Here is a 22,896-nt window from a genome sequence, read left to right as displayed (position 1 = left end):
ATTGTGCATCTAATATAAATGCAACCTATTATATATTTCCCTTTTAACTGTGAACAACATGCAAAGTGCTTCCCAAAACCTACATTCAATTTGCATGCAAGTATATTCTTTTAAAGTATGTTGAGCATTCTTTATAAAATATACTTATATTGAGCATGTTAAGCTCAAAATCTGCTTCCGAGAGACAATGTACTCATGAAGTATACCAAAACAAAATATCTGCCTGTCAGAAATAATAAATGGTTCAAATAATTTATTCATATGATTAAAGTATGGTCTATTCTTTTTCCCCATTTGCAGATTTGGATAAATGATCACAAGCCAGATAGAACCACATTAAAAACTTAGAAGAGCCTTTGTGAAGAATGTATCATTCCAGTGACATCACAAACTAATCAGCCTGTCCACTGCATTTTATCAGTATATGTCCCATCACGCCATCACAGGTGAAAGGTCCTGAACCCAGGGCCTCTGAGTCCTCCAGTCAACATGCAAACAAAAAAAACCAATCCATCTAGCCTTGAATAAAGTCCAACTAGAAAAAGAAACTGCTGGACGAAGCCTCCGGCAGGCTGCCTTCATATCTGCAGTTTGATCCCCATTCCTGTGTGCCTGTGTATGTTTATGTCTCGGAACACTTTATCCAGGGTTACGTGGCAGTCCCGATCTCAGACTGCAGAGATGGACCTGATCCACAGCTGGGGAGTGAACATAGCTGTCCATTTCCAGCAGACGGAGTACCTGACTATGAGACTCTGTTTCAGGGGGGTTTTTTTTTGCCGGGGGGGTCCTTGTGGCAGCTCTCCACACCACCTTTCTTTGTGTTTTTTTTCCCCATTTGGTTTCATCTCCGCGCAGAGGACATCGGCGGTAAACCTTCTCTGGGTGGGCTGTGGTTGGAGGACTGGCTAAACCTCGCTAAGGAAGTGGTTGAGATGCTCATCGGTTTGTGTATTGTGAATCCCTTAAAACAAAATTTTCAAGTAGAAAAATCATATTTTCTTTTGTAAAACGCATCTGCAGGAATGTTGGTTTTATTTACCATCTTAAAAACTAATTTTACAGTTTAATAAATTGGTGCTATTATCAGAAATATTATAAAATGAAATACTGCAGCACAAATAATTAATAGGAAACAATTATTTAATATTTGATGTACTAACTAATCTTAATAGAAATAACTCATTTTTGACAATTGATCATTTAATGTATTATCAATATGACGCCCAGTGTATTGTAGTTCACATATTTGGATTATTAAGAAAAAAAAGAATCAGAGCTAAAAAATGCTTGACGTAGGATTGACTTTTTTTTTTTTTACAGTTAATAAATACCAGAACTATCGATATATTATTATAAATTAAATATTGCAGCACAAGGAAAACATAGAACAGTTTAATGATTTATAATGAATTAAATAATATTTACTTAATGAAAAATAATTGTAATATTAATGTTTAAAATTAATATGAATAAACTTGATCATTGAATTTATAATATATCTGATAATGCACTACAATGTATTACACTAAAAAAAATAATATTTCAAAGTGACAAAACAACATATATTGGAGTATATGTTTTTTACATTTATTATTATATATTATTTAATTTAAATGAATTATTATGATGCATGTTTTTCTTTCCTCTACAATTAAACGAATGATTTAAATGATTTTTAATGATGCATTTCAATATTATTTTATGATATATTCATAGGGTGCTATTTGGTGAGAGGCCGTACTGGTGGGTGCATGAGACTAGGTTTTATGGCCCTATAAAACGTCCTGAACTGCAGCAATTCTCCATCACATGTGAAACTGGACCAGGTATATTAAACTATTTATTGCACAACTATCTGAAATACTTGATTTTGATGGGTCTGTCACAGCCTTTTGTGGTCAAATGGTTCTGTATAAAGGCTTTTTACTCTACAGACTCCTTTTTAAAATCTCACATAATAAAATTGTTTCAACTAAAAATCATCATTTCATTCTGGTCAGTAAAAAAAAAGCCCTAACCTTTGGGAGTTTACTTCACAAATAAACCATGGTATGCTCGATTGAACATTACATCCCCGTTCTTATTACATGCATTATGTTGTAAGTGAATCTCCAATCAAAACCTGTTCTCGCTCCAAAATGCAGTATTTATGCAATTTAAGCAAGGTAGCTGTTCTAATCTTTCATGTGAAATGGGATCTGTCGCTGGTTTTATCGGTTGTTCCAGTGCTAAGGGCCGCCTTATGAATGAAGTTATAGGTATTTACTTACTTCAATATTACACATGTATGGCGAAAGTATCCAGCTACATTCTTGACCTGAAAAGTACCCTTGTATCATTAAAAAAAGGCCCATAAAATGACATGTCCTGGAACTGATATTTTATCTAAATGGCTGCTGGTATTTTGCCTAAGCTGGTTTGGCTTGGTCTTATCTTGTTCCAGTTGGGATTTATCTGGTCTCCCAGCCTGACAAGTGTCCTCTAAAACCAGCCTGAGAAACCAGCAGACCAGTTTAGGCTCTCTGATGCAAACAAAATTCTCATACAACAAACATTTGCTTTTAAAAATAAAATAGAAACCCACAATCTCTTGATTTGATATTTTCTAATCTGTTATCTTACTGTTATGTTTGTTTAAATGTTGCGCCACTGCGTCAAATTTCACCAATGTGTGTCTGGGTTCTTCGCCTCGTTTAGGGAGCCCCGTCGGGTTCACGGCCATGGGTTCTGCGGGTGTTGGTAATAGTGTATGGTTACAGCAGTGCTTTTCCATTGTCGCTGAAAGAAAAACCACCTCCGGTTGGCTAATATAGGTGAGTCTGAGACATCTGTGCTTGATCATCTAAAGAAAACCACTCTTAATATAACGTCTGCTTTCAGATTTTTGCAGCTGATGCTCTGGATGCTTCTGGGTTTGTGGAGTTACTGGTGTGCATGTCTAGAGTCTATCTGGCAGCCCATTTCCCACACCAAGTTATCAGTGGAGTTATTTCAGGTAGGTATCTTCTTTTTTTCATATGTGGGGCAGTGATGCATGAGAGTGTTCAACATGCAATAAAGGGAAAATTGATTAAAGTCAATTTTTAGAAATGTACTTTTTATATTCATGTTGGTTTAGAAAAAACTTGTATACCATTTTCAAGCAAAACTTTTCTAATGTCAAAATGTCATGTAGTGTAACCATTAGGTAAAAAAATAAAATGTTACACCTCTAATACATGTGAGTGTACACATCTCAATTATTATTTAAAAAAAAAATGGTTATAATACATGTTTTAATGTAGAGTAAATAAAAGATATGTATTTTTTTTATATAAAAGTATCATGAATTAATATATTTTTGGGGAGTAAAACACTACATGACATTTTACAACCAGAATCATTGATATTTTTAGTATTGTTGAGATACTATAATTAGTAAGTTTATATATATATATAGTATATATATATATATATATATATATAGATATATATATAGTATATATATATATATATATATATATATATATAGTTTTTTCGTCTATTTTGCAATTTTGAAAAAGAATGATTTTTAAAAAATGAGCATAACTATTTCCACTTTATATAGTGCAATCAGTGTTTTCCCAATAGATGGTCTTTATTTCCAGGTATAATTAGTAGCAGAAATATTTTCCAGAGTGCAGTGGATCTACAGCGCCTTAGTCTGAAGAAGTACATCTCCGTGACTGTGGTGTCTGCCATTTTTTGCGGTGGGTTTTTTATTTGCTTCTGAAAGCTGTGGGTGTGGATCTACATGTGGACATTGGCAAGTTGCCCAGAAAATGGTGCATCAATCCAGACTGGGTCCTTTTTGACAGCACCCCCTTCGCCAGCCTGCTGGAGGAACATGGGCACACTTTTTTGGTCTGGGGCTTGGACTCTCACCTGTCAGGGCTACAATGAAACAGCAGGCCGGAAACACAGCAGCCGCTCTATCAGGACAGGGATGCATTGGTGTGTCATTGGTGCTGCTGCAGCTCCTAGACAAGATGACATTTTCTCAAGCAAGCCACAAGTTACTTTATTCTACCTCTATCATTCTGCACTAAGCGCTGTGGTCTTTGTGCTTCCCACTGCACCTCATTCCTGGAGTCATATGTTGATATTTCATCAAAAAGCAAGCATGAACAAGGACATGTAGTGCTGATTAATTCCAAGTTAAATGCAGTGGCTTTTAGTACAAACACTTTTACCGCGGCCGCTTTTTATAAAATACCTCAGATGGCATGTACAGGATGGGTGGCTTCAAAACTTCATTTAAAAAGTTTTGAGCTGCCCTCTGACCATATATACATTTAAAGAGAGAGAGGGGATCTTTTAGAAATGTAGTTATTTTGAAATGTACTTTGTATTTCATATTGGTTCAAGAAAAAAGGTACCTTTTTAAGGTTTTTTTTTTTATGTTTATAATGACTGTAATGACTGTTAAAAATTAATTGTGTATGAGTGTTTTTTTTTTTTATTTTTTAATTCATAAAAAATTTAATTTTTGGGAGTTTCGCGACCACATGACTTTCATAACCTCAACGTTGTGCTTTTCCTACACAGTATTTTTCTGGTAGTCATCTAATTGACTTTGACAATCATTTCTGCAGACAAATGATTTTCAAATAGTAATAAGCAGTGTAGCAGTTTTGTGAAAAATAATTTCAATATTAATAAAAGATTATGAGAAAAAAAAATCTGTATATGAATATCAATAAAACATGTTTGTCAGATTATATTGCCAGCTTCCATAGATATATCAGTGTGTATTTACAAATTTGTAACTGTATGAGTTTTGCTTAGTACTTGTGTATTTAAATGTTCTGAACACCTAAAAAGCGTTATATGATTGAAAAACACTGAATATTTGTGAACGGACGCTCAGTGCGCGTCCGCCGATCTATGCTCCGCGGCAGCCAAAGCAGTTGATGACTGAATGCACTGAAAGTTCTAATCACACTGTTGTGATCTGTAGCTCGCTAAGAGTGTGTTAAAATAACTTTATAGAAATAATAAAAAAATTAAGTGGAAAACTGCTCTAATAATTCCATTTTGAAAGAATTGCATTCCTTTTAATGGAAATCATCCTGCCTGTGATGACTATGATGAATTTATATGGCTGTAATCAGCCTCTTAACAGATCTTTTCCCAGATTACTTGAGCTTGTTGTTGACAAGTCCCTCAGGTTATTACGGCTCCTCTCACTGTATCATTTGTTATCTGTGAAATGGTTTTAAAGGGCGGCTGGTCCATTCACTGACTAACTTTCATTCACATCTTCCGTTCAAAGGTCCATCAGTCATGCTACTGTGCATAAGGCTGGGATCTGTACATTGTTCATATGGCAGTTGTTAGAGGGATCATGCAGCTCGCAATCTCTGAGTAAGATGTATAGCACCATTCATTCAGTGTAATATTTGGAGCTACACATTACTACCCTACCAAAAACTGGGTTTAGATGAACAAACAGCAAAAATTCTTTTCACAGTAGATTGTATATTTTTTTCTTACAATGGAGATATTTTCATTTTTCCAATATCTGTTTCAAACTCTATTGTTATTACTATCATATATTAAGATTATAAGTGCGTATACGCAGTCATAATGTAGAATATCTCTTGGTGTCCTTTTTATGACTTTAATTATGGAATATTGTCTCTAGTATATAATTATTATTATTATTTTTTTTTTTCAAAATCCGTTATCCTGCTATCCCGCTACCAGTCTGAATGAATGCATGCATATCTTTCAGATTTACTTACTGACTATTTTAACTGCACACGATGTTGCATAATGAAATCATGTTTACAGTGGTGTCTGTTTCTGGTTCACTTATACTTTTCAAGCTTATCACTGAAGCCTCTGTTCCAGTGAGTGCAGATGCAGAGGCTTCTTACATTAGTGCACTGTAAAAATATATATATATATATATTACATTTGTAAATAATAAAAAAAAAATATGTATACATTATATACATTTTATAAGAAAATAGTATTTCAGCCGTTAAAAAATGTAATGTTTAATTTAATGTGTTACTTGTAGTTTCTTTAGTTTAATTGTGAAATTTAATAGTAATTTCTGAGTGAAAGTGTTTAAAAGTAAAGTTCTACACCATTTTTTTTCAGTGTATGAAAAGTATTGAATGCATTGTATTGAAAAAGTGGGTTTTAAAAATGTATTAAATTTTTTTAGAACACAAAAGTTTTTCTTTGCATTGTTTAGTTTGTTTAAAATGTTTGTTCATAATAATGAAAAAAAATATGAACAAACTTTTTTTTTTTCTGAAAAAATTCACAATGATTAATTTTCCCTTCTGAGATCTGCTTTTAAATATTAACTTGCATTGCCTACTTTTCTCTAACCTCTTATACATGTTTAAATTTTGTTCTTCTGCAAGGGTTTGTGACGGGCGTAGTAGGCCAAAGTTCAGAACATTTTGTTTATGCGCGTGTGGCCTGGAGAATCTGTCCAGCCCGTTACATCACAGACTGCACAAACATCCTTATCAATGTTTTTTCACCCTTACTGAAGGTTACAGGTTGGACGTGTGCTACACAGCCGCTGTTCTGTCCCAAACAATGCACCAGCTGCTATTTGGCCATTGGCTGGATAAAAAAAAGAAAGAAAAAAAAAAAGAGTGGTTAACACATATAGTTAACATGCATTATTTTTTGCACCCTCATATCATCCTAAACCTGTAAAACTTTTATTTCTTCTATCAGATGGTGAGATGTACTTCCATGCACACTTGTGAAAAAGAAGTACACATTAGCATACAGTACTAATAAAAACAGGAATATGCTTAAGTAGGAACTAAATAATGTTTTCATGTTATTTACAATTCAATGAATATGTATTATAGTTTAAATTCATTTTAAATGCAATTAGTTCAAATTTAAAGTTATTTTCTGACCTACTTATGTAGGACATCAGTACATTTTATATGCAATTTCATAATTACAGTACATATTGTTAAAGCATACTGCCCCCATGATTTTTAGATCAAATAACATTTCCACAAAATATTAAGCAGCCAAAACTTTTAAGCAGCAATCAAAGCATATTAGAAGGATTTCTGAAAAGTATCATGTGACAATGAAGACTGGAGTAATGATGTTGACAGGCAGCTTTTGCATCACAGGAGAATTATATTGGGTGGTTCAAATATGGTAATGAGAGTATAGAACATACGTATATTCAAACTTTAAAACTATTGCCCATCATATGACATTTTTACCAAAGTTTTTGATCACATAAATGCAGCCTTCGTGAGCAACTTCTTAAACAACATTTAAACATCATAATGTGTCCCATTTGGTATTTTTTAGAATAATAGTGCACAAGAGGATTCGCTGCTTTCATAATTCATTGATGTTTGGCTTGTGTCCTAAAAGCTTCAGTCCCCATTCGTTGCATCACTGTCAAGGTGAATTTATGTAAAAGCACAACCCATATTTCGTTCCACATACCTATTTGTATCCAGAAAGAAAAAGTCTTCAGGTTTTGGAATGACTGAATTTAGGTAAATGATGAAACAGAATTTTTAAAAAATTGCTGCAAGAAACTCACAACACCCTTGTACTGTAATCATATGATGTTTTTGTTTCCACCTCAGCAATCATTCCCTCCTTATCATTTTTTATCACTGCAGGCTAGAGTCGAGAGTTGGTCTCTCTTCTTTTTGTAATGCGACTGATCAACAAGATGTGGCCAATGGACTTCTGCATACATGATACCAAGAGTCAATTTAAATATAGGTATAAGTTACGACTTAGCCTTGGAGCTTTTTTCCCCCACTCCATTGCATGAATGATCTGTAAATAAATGGCAAAAAGCTTATATCGATACACACACCCACACACACACACACACACACACACACACAGCAAGCCAAGGGGGCCACCTTTTTCCAGCTGGACGTGAGTTAAAGAAGCTATGCATAATCCTGCTTGCATAAAACGAGTTGAGCACGTGCCGTCCATGGCTGCACAGCAGTGAACGCTTATGCTCACAGACCCTGCTGCGCATGCAGGATGGACAGCTGGTCAGTGGAGAAAAAGGGGCCTCTAATCCCACTGCCCATTTGTCATGTATAAAACTAATACAGTGATCATTTAAAGCATAAATTGCCTGTTGTGAGTGTATTATTAGCTTAGCTTAAGGCCGCCCAAACATGACCCCACAACACAAACAAAATGACCCTCAGGCCTCCCAGATGTAAATGAGTTTGTTTCGTTGTGGGAACAGAATTGGAGAAAGTTAGCATTCCATCACTTGTCTCACTTAATGGATCCTCTGCCAGGGAATGAGTGTCAGCTGTGAATGAGTCAAAACAGCTGATAAACATAAATAAATAAATAAATAAATATTCAGTCATAATAAAAAATAGTGGCCACCTTGGTAAATATGAATCAATTCTTTTGATCTTTTAGTAAAAAAAAAAAAAAAAAAAAAAAAAAAAAAAAAAAAAAAATTCTCAAAAATCCTAACCTTTCATTGATAATAAGAATTTAAATGGGGTGGCAATATCATTTATGAAATAAATTGCTTTTTCTCTAATACACATTGGCCAATAAATTTAACGGCACCCTTTTTATCAATACTTTTTGAAACCGCCATATTCACAAGGCTTAGCAGCCTCTACATGTGCTCCGAGAATGCCTGATGAGGTTAGAGAACACCTTTACCAAGAGATCAGAGATCGGTCCTTCATACAGAAGCACTCACAGACCCCTTTTTTAGATTCAGCCTGCTCGCTAGGCGGGTCAGTAGTGGTGCTTCTCTCTCTTCAGCTCACCACACTCATTTTCTGTAGGAGTTCAGGTCAGAGGACCTGGAATGGCTATAGCAGAAGCTTGTGTTGGTTAGCTCAGTGACCCTTTTTGGTTGTTTTTGAGAGTTTGGTGTTTTGGATTATTTGTACGGTTGAAGATCGCAAACAAGTGGCCCATATAAAAGAAGTCTGTGGTATTTATAATAGAATCCATGATGCATGTGTCTATAACAAGATGTCCAGGACCTCCAGCAGAGAATATAGGTCTCCCAACCATCAAAAAATACAGCAGTATTTTCCCATTGTACACATGGGGTAAACTTTTTATCCCTGTTTACAACAAACCCATCTTGAGTGTTTGAATGCTAAAAAAAGCTCATTTGTTAGTTTCATCTTACCACAGACCATTATTCCCTATTTGAAGTTCCAGTTGTGTCTGATAAATGAATGCTGGAGCTTGTTTTTGGATGAGCTAGGAGACTTTTTCTTGACAACCACTCCCAAAACAAATATGTGGATTTCGTGTGCTGTTTGACAAGTAATATTTTTGTTAGGTTTTCTGGCCCCCGAAGACTATTTTCTGCAATTCCTCCAGTTGTGGTCCCTTGGAGAGTCTTCAGCTACTCAAACGCTCCTTCCCACTGTGCAGTAGGACGATATAGACATACGCCCGCCTTCCACGCAGATTTATAACATTTCTCTGTTGGTTGGAAATTCTTAAATATTGGCCTTGATGGTGGAAATGGGAATGTTCTCACTGCTCTAGCTCTTTGTCTCCGTAAGCCACTTCACTAATTGTGAATCTGTGGGCTCTGGGTGATCGGTTGTGGTTTTGTCTTGTGGCACCATCGCAGACAACGTTATGCGGGAAACCTCACGAACTTTGGGAGCTATGCCGCGTCCCTCCTGTTAGATGGGGAGATCGTGCGGATGGTGAGGGGGGCTTTGGTTGTGGTCCCTCGGCGGGCGGGTCAACTACCAAGAATATTTCGGCCTGAAACGAGGCACGCCCAGGGATGGGGTGAGATTCTCGATGGCATTCCGGGAATACACCCGAGGGCGTATCAGAGTATAGTGAGACGTGAGGTGGATGGTCATGGAGGGGGAAAAACAAGTAAAATAATTTGTGCTACGACACCTCACTAGGGTCGAGATACAAACTACATACTCATCGTATAGATACCCATGTCAAAGAATTGCGATTTTTACTCAAGAATGTTTCGCAAAAGTCTAGGGGATGCTAATCAATGGACAGGGGACGTGCGGCATGGGCGGGGAAGAGCTGAAGAGGCGAGAAAACCTGAGGTGTCTGTGTGGTCATGAGGGTGGTTGGAAGACTGCCGACAGAGTGGATAAAAAGGCGATGATCACAACATCTTAAAGGTTAGGTGGACACAACATGGGATGGGGTGTTGGGAAATGATGCGAAAATCAAAAAGGATTTCAAACAGCCCGATTAAAAATTTCCACAGGGCCGACTTAGAGCTGACATAAGTACTAAGGGGTGGGGTGTGTGCTCTATGTAGGGGGGGGCCAGGACTGGTGATATATCATACGATGTGGGACTACAGGACGGCTATCCAGACATAGGCTGCGTTTCCATAATATGATTTGCTTTCGATCTAGTAAAACAACAAAAAAAAAAATCATCTCATTGGAGTGCTGAGGAGAGGAGTGCACCTTCGGGAGTGATGGGGCCTCATGAATCAAGAATTGTTAAGTCCAAACAGGGCTAAACAAATATGTTGATGTTAATGTGAGAGAACAAACAGGGGATGGACTTTTTCACTAGAGGTTTTTATGGATTATAGACTGGTATTTTAGCCAGAAGTGATGTCTTAAAGATACTGCAAAATGCCTTCATGATTGGTTTCTTAGAAACAGGCAGCTTTTCACTTCACAAGACATTAATTGATGTACTGAGTAAATTAGTAAATTCTCTAAAAATAAAAATCATTTTGGCATTTTTTGACTTTTTTTTTTTTTTTTTTTTTTTTTTTTTACAAAATAATGACATTAACAATTTGATAAATATAACATTTAATAATTTTGTATTAAAAACAATTTTAAATGTGACTTGCAGGTCCAGTTACTTCTTTGTTAAAACACTTTATGAACCTTAAATAAACAAACACACATTAGAAAAAAAAAGTGCATCAGATTTTAAAACTCTTTAATGTAGAGAACAACAACACTATAAAGCATATGAAAATACATACCACAATTTCCTTAGTGGCATTTTTAAAATCCCAAATAGAAAAATAACTACACATCTAAATTTGATTCTTGACAAAGGCAAGTGATGAAGTGTGACCCTGACCACGAAAACCGAATCGCTTAAGTTCTCAAACTTGTAGTTCTAAATGGAGATTAATCAACGAAATCTGGTCGAGCATGACAAGAGAGAGCTTTCCATTGATTTATGACGTTTGTTATGAAAGGAAAAATATTGGGCTAAGATACAACTATGGTTGACAGAAATCTGGAATCGTGAAGGTGGGTCAACACAAAAATCTAAATATTGAGAAATCGCCTATAAAGTTCTTAGCCATACATATTACTATCAAAAATTAAGTTAATTTAATTTAAAGGGTTAAATTAATTTAAATTAAGTTTTGATATATTTACAGTAGGACATTACAAAATATCTTCATGGAACATGATCTTTACTTAATATCCTAATGATTTTTGGCATAAAAGAAAAATCTATAATTTTGACCCATACAATGTATTTTTACAAATATACTGACTTAAGACTGCTTTTGTGCTCCAGGGTCACATTTGTTTTGCAAGGAAGAAAATAAAATCAAAGGCTATAAAAGACAGTTAAATACATGTACATGAGATTAATATTACAACCCCAAAATACATAAGTCTAGCTCACAATGGCAAAGGTTTATTGCAAATTTATTGGGGCCCAAAATGAGCATTACTGCTCATAAACATTTAGAATACTGTAAAGGCTCATCATGGGCAGTGGTGCTCCTTCAGTCACTCTATAAGAAGAAAAAGGGTTTTATGTGATGACCTCAAAACAGAAAAGAAACAAAAAAAGCTGATGTTACTGAAACCGTTTCATGTCATTAAAAATGGCCTCGCTGCAAATATATAATATGCCTGCAGCGCCATCTGTAGAGTTTGTGCCACGTTATATTACTATTTGTTATTTTTCAACCAAATTCAAATGCATTTCAAAGTTGCATCTTGTTATAATGTTTAAACATTAAATAAAGTATTTATTTCATGAGAACAGAAAAGAACATTCATGTAAACATGAGAAATAATGTATAATATATATATTATATATATATTAATATAATTAATATATATCGAGATAGTATAATAATTAACACAAAAAATGCGTTTGAAATATTAAAAACTAGGGCGTCAATGATTATCACGATAATCACATCCAAAATAAAAGTTTTGTTTACATAATATATGTGTGGGATACTGTGTTATGTATATGTATTAGAATAACACCATGCATGTATATTTAAGAAGAATATGTTATGTTTATATATTAAATATATTTATATAATATAAAATATAAGAATATAAATATATAAATGTATATAATGTAAATATTTTCTAAAATATAATTTATGTGTGTGTATTTATATATACATATAAATAACCCCGTACACATACAATATATGTAAACAAAACCTTTTTTTTTGGATGTGATTAATCGTGATTAATCATTGACAGCCCTATTAAAAACACATTTTTGCATAACATATAATTTAAAACGTTTTTGTACAACAACATTTGTATAGAACAGTAGGATCGCTGTATAAAAAACTTTTTTTTATTATATTATTATATTATATTGCAAAATAAAAAAAAAGTTTGAATCCATTTTTATTTCACATCATCTTAAGGGTTGTTGTAGTATAAGAAAAAAAATCATTGTGAAATTTAACAAAACGTAGGTTTCATATTTGTGCAATGTTCATAAAATCCAAAATAAGGATGTTATTAACCCAAAAGTCATTCTAAACGTCTGTACTCGACGCCGTGCATGCCATTTTTCATTCTCCCCGTCCACTTCCTCCGTGTGGTTCGTGTGGCGCGAGTCGCGAGAGTGAACATCGTGCGAACCGGAAACACACACACACTCTGAACACACACTGCTGAAGCTTTCGTGCAGGACAGGAGAACGAAGCTCGTTGTCGGGTTGTGACAACTATTTGTGAAAGAACAGCGGTTGGATTCATCGAGGAGAGCATCGCGGATACAGGTGAGAGAAATGCGAGGATTGGTGTACAGCCGCCTCAGCGGCGCGCTAACCTGCGAACTTAGCTGGTTTAGTTACATTTATGAGTGTATACATATTGTATCAACAGTACAATGTTTCCCAGCGAACATTTGGTACACTGCAGGGACGTGTCGAAAATCAGCAGTGGTGAGATGGGGTGAATTTAGCGGACTGTTTGGTTGCTGTGTACTTACTACGATAGTGGAATGCTGTACGTTAGCGGTCGGCAGGGAGACTGGTTGTAGGCTTGGGAAGAGTCAGGCTGAAGAGGTGATAATCGTTAGGTGGGGATGTATAAAAAACACTTCAGACTGTATAATAGTGAAATATTTCTGTTTGCTTTTTATGTTCTGTATGTTTTTGACTGCATTTATGTTGTCGGCATCTTTAGTTGTTATATTTAGTCTGACTTGTTTACCTGTGCATGGTGATATGGCTGTTTGCAGAGAACAGCAGGCAGTAGTTCAGATTGGGAACTGCTGATGTCTGAATGAATCTGGAGATCATATAGGGATAGGCCTGGACGAGTGCTCTGCACTAACATGTGAACCACACCGTTCTATTGGCGTGCCTCATACACAAGGCGGGGGGGGGGGACCGGGCTGGGCTGCGCACCACGGATCCAGCAGTGGCAGAAGGTAGGCGGGCCGAGGTGCAGTCGAAGCTCGAGCGTAATCGTGGCTGATTTCGAGTTGATTCAAGTCGGGAAGACAGTGCAATTCAAGAGCGGGGTGTGAGGTATACACTCACAGGCACCTCAAACGTTGCAGGAGGGGTGCGCGCGTCCTTAGAAGGCGGGTCTAAGCGGTGGCGGGGCGATTGACAGGGGTTAGTCAGGGGGTGGAAGGTTGGGTGGGAGGGCTTTAGTAATATGATTTTTCGTCGTCAAAAACATGCCAGTTGTCCCAAAACGCGTCCAGAAAGTGTTGATTTTGATACTCTGTGGATAGGACATATGTGTTAGAAGGAATGACAGGTGATATCAGAAAGAGGAAACATATGTTTACACTAATATGGTTAAAGAGAATAGGACATGTGTGTGTCGCGAAATTCATACTAGGAGAGAGTGGGGGTGTCTACCATAAGGAGCTAGGAGCGGGTTCGCCGTGGGTGGTGTCAAATGATTTTTTGTGTCAATGTGGGGTCTCACGAGGGTTATTAACTTAAGTAATGCAGAAAAGAAAGTTCCAATATTGTTATTTACTTCCGGGGATTTACTTCACAAGATTCGTCGTTATGGGGCTTGTAATATAGAGAGATGAAGGTGTGGGTGGGGCCATGGAATGGGGTAGGGCATTTTTCAGAAACTCATACCATTGCGGCCTCGGCCCGCAGATAAAAATAAATATAATTGGTATGCGGGGGACAGCCACGGAGAATCAGCAAGTATAAAGGGCAGACAAAAATAAATATGAGAAATAAATCAACTGCGATCTGTAGTCCTCAAATGATAAATATAGATGGGCTGTAAACTAGAACGAATATGGGGGAGGCTATAGATACACAGTCACATAGATATATTTGCAGACAAAAATATATAAATAAAGAAAAAGTTACTCAAAAAAATACAATAAATGGACCATACCTGGGTGTGTGTTGCTCAGCAAGAACTGTCTATCAGCAAACAATCAGAGATTTTTTTCCAGTTAGTTTATTCACGAAAGTTTGGCGGCTGAATAAGGTAGCCTGCTTCAAAAAGAAATTATATACAAATGATCCAGATTCACACACACACGTCACATAATATATAGATAGATATATAGAGATAGATAGATAGATAGAGAGATAATATGCATACAACTCACACATACTGAACATAAGACATGACTGTGTTGTCTTTTTCTTCCTGTATTCTCATGAAGGCGTTACAGTTTTGGTTAGAGTGTATGCACTTTTCTTTTTTGACACCTTTACATGTTTTGCAGATGTTATTTCTGTTCTAAGATGCCCCACGCAGATGTGAAACTAGCAGCAGAGCTGAGGAGACGATCCTCCCCCAGGAACACCCACATGCAATGCCCCCGCATCCGAATCAGAAATCGACATATCCAGCCCCAATGCATTCCCACGGGATGAGAGCGTGACCTAAAGAACCAAAAGACTCCCGGCAGGTGGATCCATCACACACATCGAGTGGCGCAAAACGGCACCTTCCGCGGAGGGGGGGGGCAGAAGCGAGGAAACATGGACGTCACGGAGCTAAAGCAACGGATTCCAATGAGACAACTGTCTACCCCACACGCTGATCATTCTCCAGGAATGAACTCTACAATAATTTACCAAATGGTAGTCCACGGGGCGTGACAGTGTGGCGCGACGGAATAGAAAATCCAGCGAATTGGTTTACAAGAGCTTATGAAAAGAACAATTCACAGTTTTTTAAAAACATTTAAATTTGAGTGGATGATGTTGTCAGGTTAAAGCTACAATCTAGGAAACGTTCCTGATTTCTTTTTGTATACAGAACATTTAAACACGAAACATGAGCGAACATTTCGCCATTCAGCGAAATGGCCCATCCGAGATGATCTATACCAATACGGAACTCTCTCACAATATGCAAAGAGGGGGGTAGGCGGGGGTAGAAAGCCGTTTAAGTATAATTTGCTTGGTCTGCTTTTATGTGACTCTTCTTTTTTATTTTGTATATTTTTCTTGCATGGAAAGAGCTTCGACAGTTAAAAACATCATTTTGTTCAACCACTAAAATACAATGATTATTAAACATGGGCCATTGTGGGGTTTATTCTTTTCCGTATTGTTTAGCACTTTTCTCTGGTTTGTTTTATCTTGGTGGTGCTTGTTGTCCTGATTCAGGTGAAAGCCATCGAGCGTGAGGAAACAAGAGGAAGAAGCGCAGTCCCAGGGGCAGAAACGAGGCGAACAGACACGCTAACTTTCGACATCAGTAGTGCTCGCCAGCAGATTTTCGCATCAACACTAAACAAACATCAAACACGTTGTTAATGCCTCTTAAATGCATGCATGCTTTGTACTAAAAGACCTTGCCGTGAAGGCCTAACGTCAGCAGCATGGTGCCATTCTATTTTCTACGATAGGTTGTGATTGTTTTGCAAAGCCCTAAATTCTGTGGGATCCACAGTGAGGTGATGACGGATGAGGCTATCATGAAGTAGCTTTATCTGGATGAGACCCAATGTACCTTTTTGTGTAAGTGGGATGCAGCAATTATTAATTTGCATTGGCTCTTTCCCAGGCACCAAGCTCCCAGACAAGTTCCGATATAAAGAAATAGTCATGGAGATGAGGACAGAGGAGGGATTCTGGACTCGACAAAGACCAAAAGAGAAGTACATGGTAACATCATCCTTTCAGTGATGTATTAAAATTGTTTATAAATTGCAAGGACTTCTAAACTGTTCACCTTTCGGCAACATTCGCCATTTCGGGATTCATGTAGATCTGAGGAGTTTGGTAAAATTGTTTTCGGGGTTGGGAGGGGGAGTCTTTCTACAGTACCAGTACCAACTTAATTCTGAACCCATTCCGCAGGGCAACTCCCTTTCAAATGACCTGTGTGTTTTTTTGTAAAAGGCCGCTCTGGTTTTCGAAGTTGATCCAATACCAAAATATTCTATTTATAATGTTGTTTACAGTGGTTCAGAGAATCCTTTTGAAAGCATGGCCATCAGAGGTGTGAAAGGTGTGGTGATCGCTCGGCTTCTCGGGGTAGTCGAATCAGCTTCTGGTTAGAACTCATTTTTGTTTTCACAGGTTCACAGAGCCTACACACCTCGCAGATCTGTCCCATTATTTGAAAAAAAAAAGCATACCATGGTAGTCTTGATTATATCCGGATTTTGAGTATTTACAGATAAAACTTACATCACTCTTTTAGAGTGTGTCCCCTTTTTACGGCAAATGTTTTAAAAATGTGTAGATTTAAATTAAATCCTAAAAAGATTCAAAATATTCACTGCATGTAATTATTGTACATCAATAAACTTAATTTGTAATTAAAGTATTTGAATAGTTAACCATTCTAGCTTATTTTGCTTTTTTTTAATTTGAAGCACGACATTATAAAAAAAAAAAAAAATAGTGAGTGGAAAAGCACCTGAGCTAATGTGTGATCCTCTGCTGCCATCTACTGGTTAGGAGGTAATTCTATAATGGTAATTCTTTACATCTTAAAAGTCGTTGGTTTCCCCCAGGGATACGTTTTTTTTTTTCATGTCATCTTTGTGAATGAAAGTATCTTTAAAATTGAACGTATTGCACGCCTGTAAAGTTAAAAATAATAAGGAGGCTCACAAAAAGTTTTTAAAATACTTGGTGAGTTTCCATCCCTGATTAATGTTTTTTTATATATATAAGTTATAGTGTCCTGCAGTGATGTATATTGTAGGCAACCACATTTTACTCTTGGTAAAAATGGTTTATTTGTCTTTTTTATGAATTATACGTGCCATTTATTTTAGTGGTTGGGTTGGGTGGTATTATGATGTTTGTCTTGTGATCAATCTACATCTGTTCTTTTATGACTGTTCAGGAGCCACAGACAGCCACATAAACGGTACCACGCGTGCCACACGCTGCTGGAGAACATCACCAGTGATTATGATCTGGAGCTCTCAGGAAAAGCTCAGGGGCCCTGGGCAGCAGAGGATCTGGATAACAGACAGGCCTCTCAGTTTACACACTCTGACCAAAGCAGTGCAGCCCCACTGCAGTCTCAACTAAAATCTCACTTCTTGGTTCAATTCCATCAATATAAATAAAGAAAACAGCATTTGACCTGTCATAATTTAATTATTTAAATTATGACACTACGATTGGTTATGTAATTATAGAAATTTTTTTTGTATTCATAAAAATACCACATGATGGTATACTTACGTGTATTAAATTACTTTACTAGATTTTGGGTTTAACCGTCCAGTCAGAAGTATCTTGTGTGTTATTCAGCTTATTTACTTTATGTATAATGTGATGTCCTGAGGTTTTTTTGTTGTTTTTGGGGAGAAACTGCTTTTGCAGGGTCAATCACAAGAGTGCAGGAACATATCAAGACCATCCTGTTTGGGCCGTTATGAGCTAGACACTTGGTACCATTCTCCTACCCTGGAATCCTCCCGTCTAGGGCGTACTGTAACAGCTGTGAGTTCGGCCCTCCAGTATATGAAAGAGTCAGACCATCCTGGCGCAGAACACATGGTTGAAAATCAAACTTTCCTAAAAAATACTCTCTGTTATTGTTGCATGTCTAACACTTTAGTCAAATGGTAGTACTGGCTGAATCTATATGGAGGTTAAATTTGCAATGTTTGTTGTCTATTGATCTGTGCGGCCAAATGTGTTTGGAAACACCCTGCTGGTGATGAATCTACGAAAGACCTCTCCGTGTTTGAGTGTTGAATGGGAAAAAGAACAGTGGGCAAATGGGTGTTTAATGTTAATGCATTGGTTTTGGCTGTTTGGAAGTAAACTATAGTTCTGGATTTGTATTGTTTGATGTTGTTGCAATTGACTATTTCTGGCTCTATATGAACTTCTAGCTCTGATGGGTTTGGTTTGGATAACTGAATTTATACATCCCTCCCCAACGATCTACTGCCAGAATCTTTGTTTGCTGGGCCAAGCTGGTTTCTGGACCATAAACACTGTTACATAATGATGTGGGCCTTTCCTGGTTTATGTCATGACTGAAGTGATAACACATTGCTGGGGTCACCTCTCTGGGAATATTTCCTCAAATGTATGATGTGCTTGAGGCTGACATGTTTGTTACTTACATTACTGGTCATGAAATGCTCAAAAATATAAGCTCTTTCTGTCCATCTACATTTGCATGTTCACGGCTCAGCTCCCATTAGCCAATTTTTGTTGGCTGTTTTTCACCATAGCTTCATTTCATTAGCCAGCACAAATACTGAAATTTATTTGCCCCAATCCTGAGCACGAGTCCTAATCAAGCTATTCCTGACCATGCTTTTAAAAAATGAGACGGTAGGCAGAGGAACATGGAATAATGAAAGGTTATGCAGACGCAAAACAACTTCTCTTGTTAAATTTTGCTGTGTCATAGTGACCACTGTCACACTGTCCCGTCAAGCATGTTTTTCTAGAACAAACGATATTGTTTGCTCTGCTAAAGTCTGTCGCAGGAAGTGGGGGATAACTTATTCTTTCCACAGCAAACACCTTTAAGGGACAAAACAAACCCATAGCACCAAATCTACAGGTGACTGTCTAGTCAAAACTATCAGTCTATTACAGTTTTTCATGCTTGTTCCCGCAGTACATGTTATTTTTGTATGAGCATCACCTGGAAAATAAATGTTTTAGCCTGTCGCCTCCTTTCTTCTTAATTTGTTAATTGTAAACAGACCGTCAAACAAAAACTGTTGGTAGCTGTAGCAGCTATTTGACTAACTAAGTGGATGCGCTTTAACTAGGGAAGCAATGACACTTAATTTTAGACATCGTTTTGATCTTTGCCGTTTCTTTTCTGAATATGTAAATAAGGATCGGCTAGCATGGAGGTGGCCAGCTAAAGGGCCAAATTAATGTGATTAAAAAATAATAATACTCTTACACCAGTCTTAAGTGTTTTGGTGGGTGGATCTACCCAGACCTGAAGAGCTTCACCCTATTGAGGTTTCTGATAAGCTCACGACCTCAGAACATGCAAATATAATGCTACTTTTTATGTAACACTTTTGAGAACTGTTGCCTGGGTGTCTGTTAAGTCAGACAAAGAGTGTCCTGTAAATGCACAACTGACTAACTGATTCGTCCTTTATGTACAGGACGAACTATTCCGATCACAATGTTTCCTGTACTCCTGACTATGCCACAATACAGAGGCAGGGCTACGGCAAAGATGCTCATTGTGATTCAGTGAAGTACCTGTGTTATCTTGTAGAGGTTTGCAGATTCAGTTGATCTGATAGATCCAGATGGAATCAAAGCTGCCCACTTAATTGAATCATGAAACTGATACAGTGTAAGGACCCATTTATTAAAAGTATTGACAAATTTGTCTGTAACGCCCTATATGAATTTTAGTTTTCCCCCATATTTTATTTTACATATTTCTTTACAATCGCTTTCAATATATTTTTAATATCACAAAGCATGTCTAATCAGGTCCAAAAAAAAAAAAACAGGAAATCATAATATTTAGTAATTTGTATTCACATTTCTTGTAGTTCTAAAATTGTTACATTATAATGGCCTTTTCAAAGTTTTTTTTTTTTTTTCTGATTTAGATATTTGAAACAAATGTTTACAAAACAGTGCTAATCAATTAAGACGCTTAAAACATTGTTACATTTAAAGCAATCAAATAAAATGTAACCTTAAATTTTTTTTGGCAAACAAGTATGGCCACACCATATATTTGCACTTAAAATGTAAAATTTCTGTGACATCCAGTTTTATCTGCAGTCTGCCGTACGCATCTGTTGTTTTTCAGCAACATGGATAGCATGAGCCTCTATGCATCAGTACTTGCATACAACCATTTGCAAGTTAAAAACTGTAACCGTTCCCTTAATATTGGATTCTTTCAGATAACGGTTTGCAGTTGTGATGGTCGTTATCCACTACTCTGAGGCGGTTAGTCCTCACACTTGCTCACAGTCTTTGTTTGTCATGGTTCTAGGTTCCTGCTGTCAAAAGGGTTGAAGAGAGGTGGGTTCCCCAGAACGCCCTCTCTCAGATCTTGGGCCTCATCAGTTATCGGAGCTACTGGAATAAGTGCTGCTTCCGTGCGGGGCGGTACATGTGCAACTTCTAAGTGCAAAGAGAAGTATGCTGCCATCAGGGGATCAAGGTAGTTAACTGGGCGTCCCCTGAGTCCGGACCTACCAGGGAGCGTCGCTTAGTGAGGTCTAGAAGGCAGGTTCCTTCTAGCTTCGATTTGAACTTGCGACCGTCTCATGGCTCCCTCGTGCGGGCCTTCACAGCACCCTTTTTTTTCCCGTCTGTTCGAGATCAGTCAAGATCCGGCAGTTGAATCCTGTGGACTTGTCATCTCTGCAGTCCACTTCAGTGCTCAAGACTGGAAAGGGCAGCCTCTGGTCCTGAGCGACAGGTATCAGGAAAATTCTTTCTTTTAATTAAAGCACAGAGGTTTTAGAGCCCTGTAAAATAAAGAATATATTTGATGAATATTTTCTTAATTATAGGGCTGTAGTTTTGTCAACTGATTATGATCTAAATGGAGTAAGCGCAAGTTAATTAATTTTTCCTTACATTTTTAAAAGTAAAAATGCAATTTTATTTTAATAAAGTTGTTTTAATAGAATTACATTACGTTGATGTCTCTTTGTGTATGAAATCCATTGCATGCAAATAGGACTCTACAATGAATAATAGCACTATTCCGTCAACCCAATAACCAGGAACTATTGAGCCAAGCTTTATGATCACACCACGTACACGTATTGTTCTCCCCTGCATCGACCAATTTGACCCGTGAAACTATCGATTTTCTGACCCCTTTCACTGGTGTAACAGCATCTAGATACCTAACATGGACAAGAAAAGGTAACTTACGATTACCACGACCGTATGTACATTTTACCCCCAGTATAAAGAGTCAAATTTAAAAACTTGTTTTTTGCACCCGGGGCCCGAAAGACTAAAAGACTTAAGTTGAAACCTATGACCAGCACAATAGAAAAATGACATGTCACAGAATGTCTGTCGTGTGATTATCTATTTTATTTCGCTTCTTCTTATCCGATTTTGCCTCAACTGCATTTTAAAATGGACGGAGTGTGTGGTTGTTGTGTGTGTGTGTGTTGTGTGGTCAGGTGGTTGTATGTTTATGGATTAGTTTAGTGGTGGTGTACCTAATTTTTTACCTGTCTGATGTGTATGACCCTGGGCACTGTCTCTATATGAGTATTGGCCATGGTATTATGGGCATACATTGTAAAAGTGCAATCTCTGCCAACTGTGTTCGCAGGATGTTTTTTGAAAGTTGAAATGTTTGCTTTATATTATTCTTACTCTGGCTCTTCTTTGTTTCTGAATGGTACAGGACCCGAGTGACGAGTGGAAGGCCAAAGAGACCAACAGGGGCAACATTACACTAGAACCATAGACCCCGAGCTCTCTGGAAATGGACCCCTCCCAACGGAACCTAATGGACTTACATGTCTAAATCCGTACTGCCATTATTCTCTTTTTTATGACTCCATCAACCATGTCTTTTGCAATGGTTTTCAGCTGTTTGTGTCATTTTTGGTCTCTTTATGGCCACTTGTAACTCTGTGAATCTCTCTCTTGTTGTGTTTCTACAGGTGCCTATTTTAGTTTTTATTCATTCACTATCTTTTTCTTTGGGCCAACGTAGTGTCTATTGCCCCAGCATTGTAATTTTTACAGTTACATTTTTTTGTTTCACACCAAAGCATAAAAATGGTTTCTCAATCAGGTAGAATGTAGTAAAAAAAGTGTGGGGGGGGGGGGGGTGGCGCCGCTTGCAAAAACGTTTTAGATATGCGTTAAGTACACCCACTTCACCGTTTATTTTCTTGATATTCTTTGTTTGAAAGCTATTTGTGACAATGATTTTTTATTTTAAATCAGCACTGGGGAGGGGAAAAAAAACTCCTGTTTGGATACTTTTCTTTTATCTACATCACATTGTGATACCGAAGCAAGACATTTACGTGCTTACAAATACTCCCAACTGATGTTCTTTGAAATATAATGTTGGTGCCAGTTAAGAGTCAAGAATAATGATATAGTGATTCACGAATAGTACCGTGGAGTCTGTAATAGAGGCTGAATAATGTCATCAGTAATACACTGCAGTCTGTGTCCATTCCTCTCGCAGTTGCTGCTGTGTGAAAAACAACATTATTTCACAAACTG

The 22,896-nt window shown here is 37.2% G+C and overlaps 1 pseudogene; it reads left to right on the top strand.

The window, feature by feature from the left end:
• The first annotated feature begins 681 nt into the window (after positions 1-681).
• On the top strand, positions 682-22,120 carry LOC109071155 (annotated as a pseudogene).
• The last annotated feature ends 776 nt before the right edge of the window (positions 22,121-22,896 follow it).

Source organism: Cyprinus carpio, chromosome A12 (assembly GCF_018340385.1).
Source record: "Cyprinus carpio isolate SPL01 chromosome A12, ASM1834038v1, whole genome shotgun sequence".
In the NCBI taxonomy this organism is placed as follows: Eukaryota; Metazoa; Chordata; class Actinopteri; order Cypriniformes; family Cyprinidae; genus Cyprinus; species Cyprinus carpio.
This window is presented reverse-complemented; position numbering and strand designations above follow the sequence as displayed.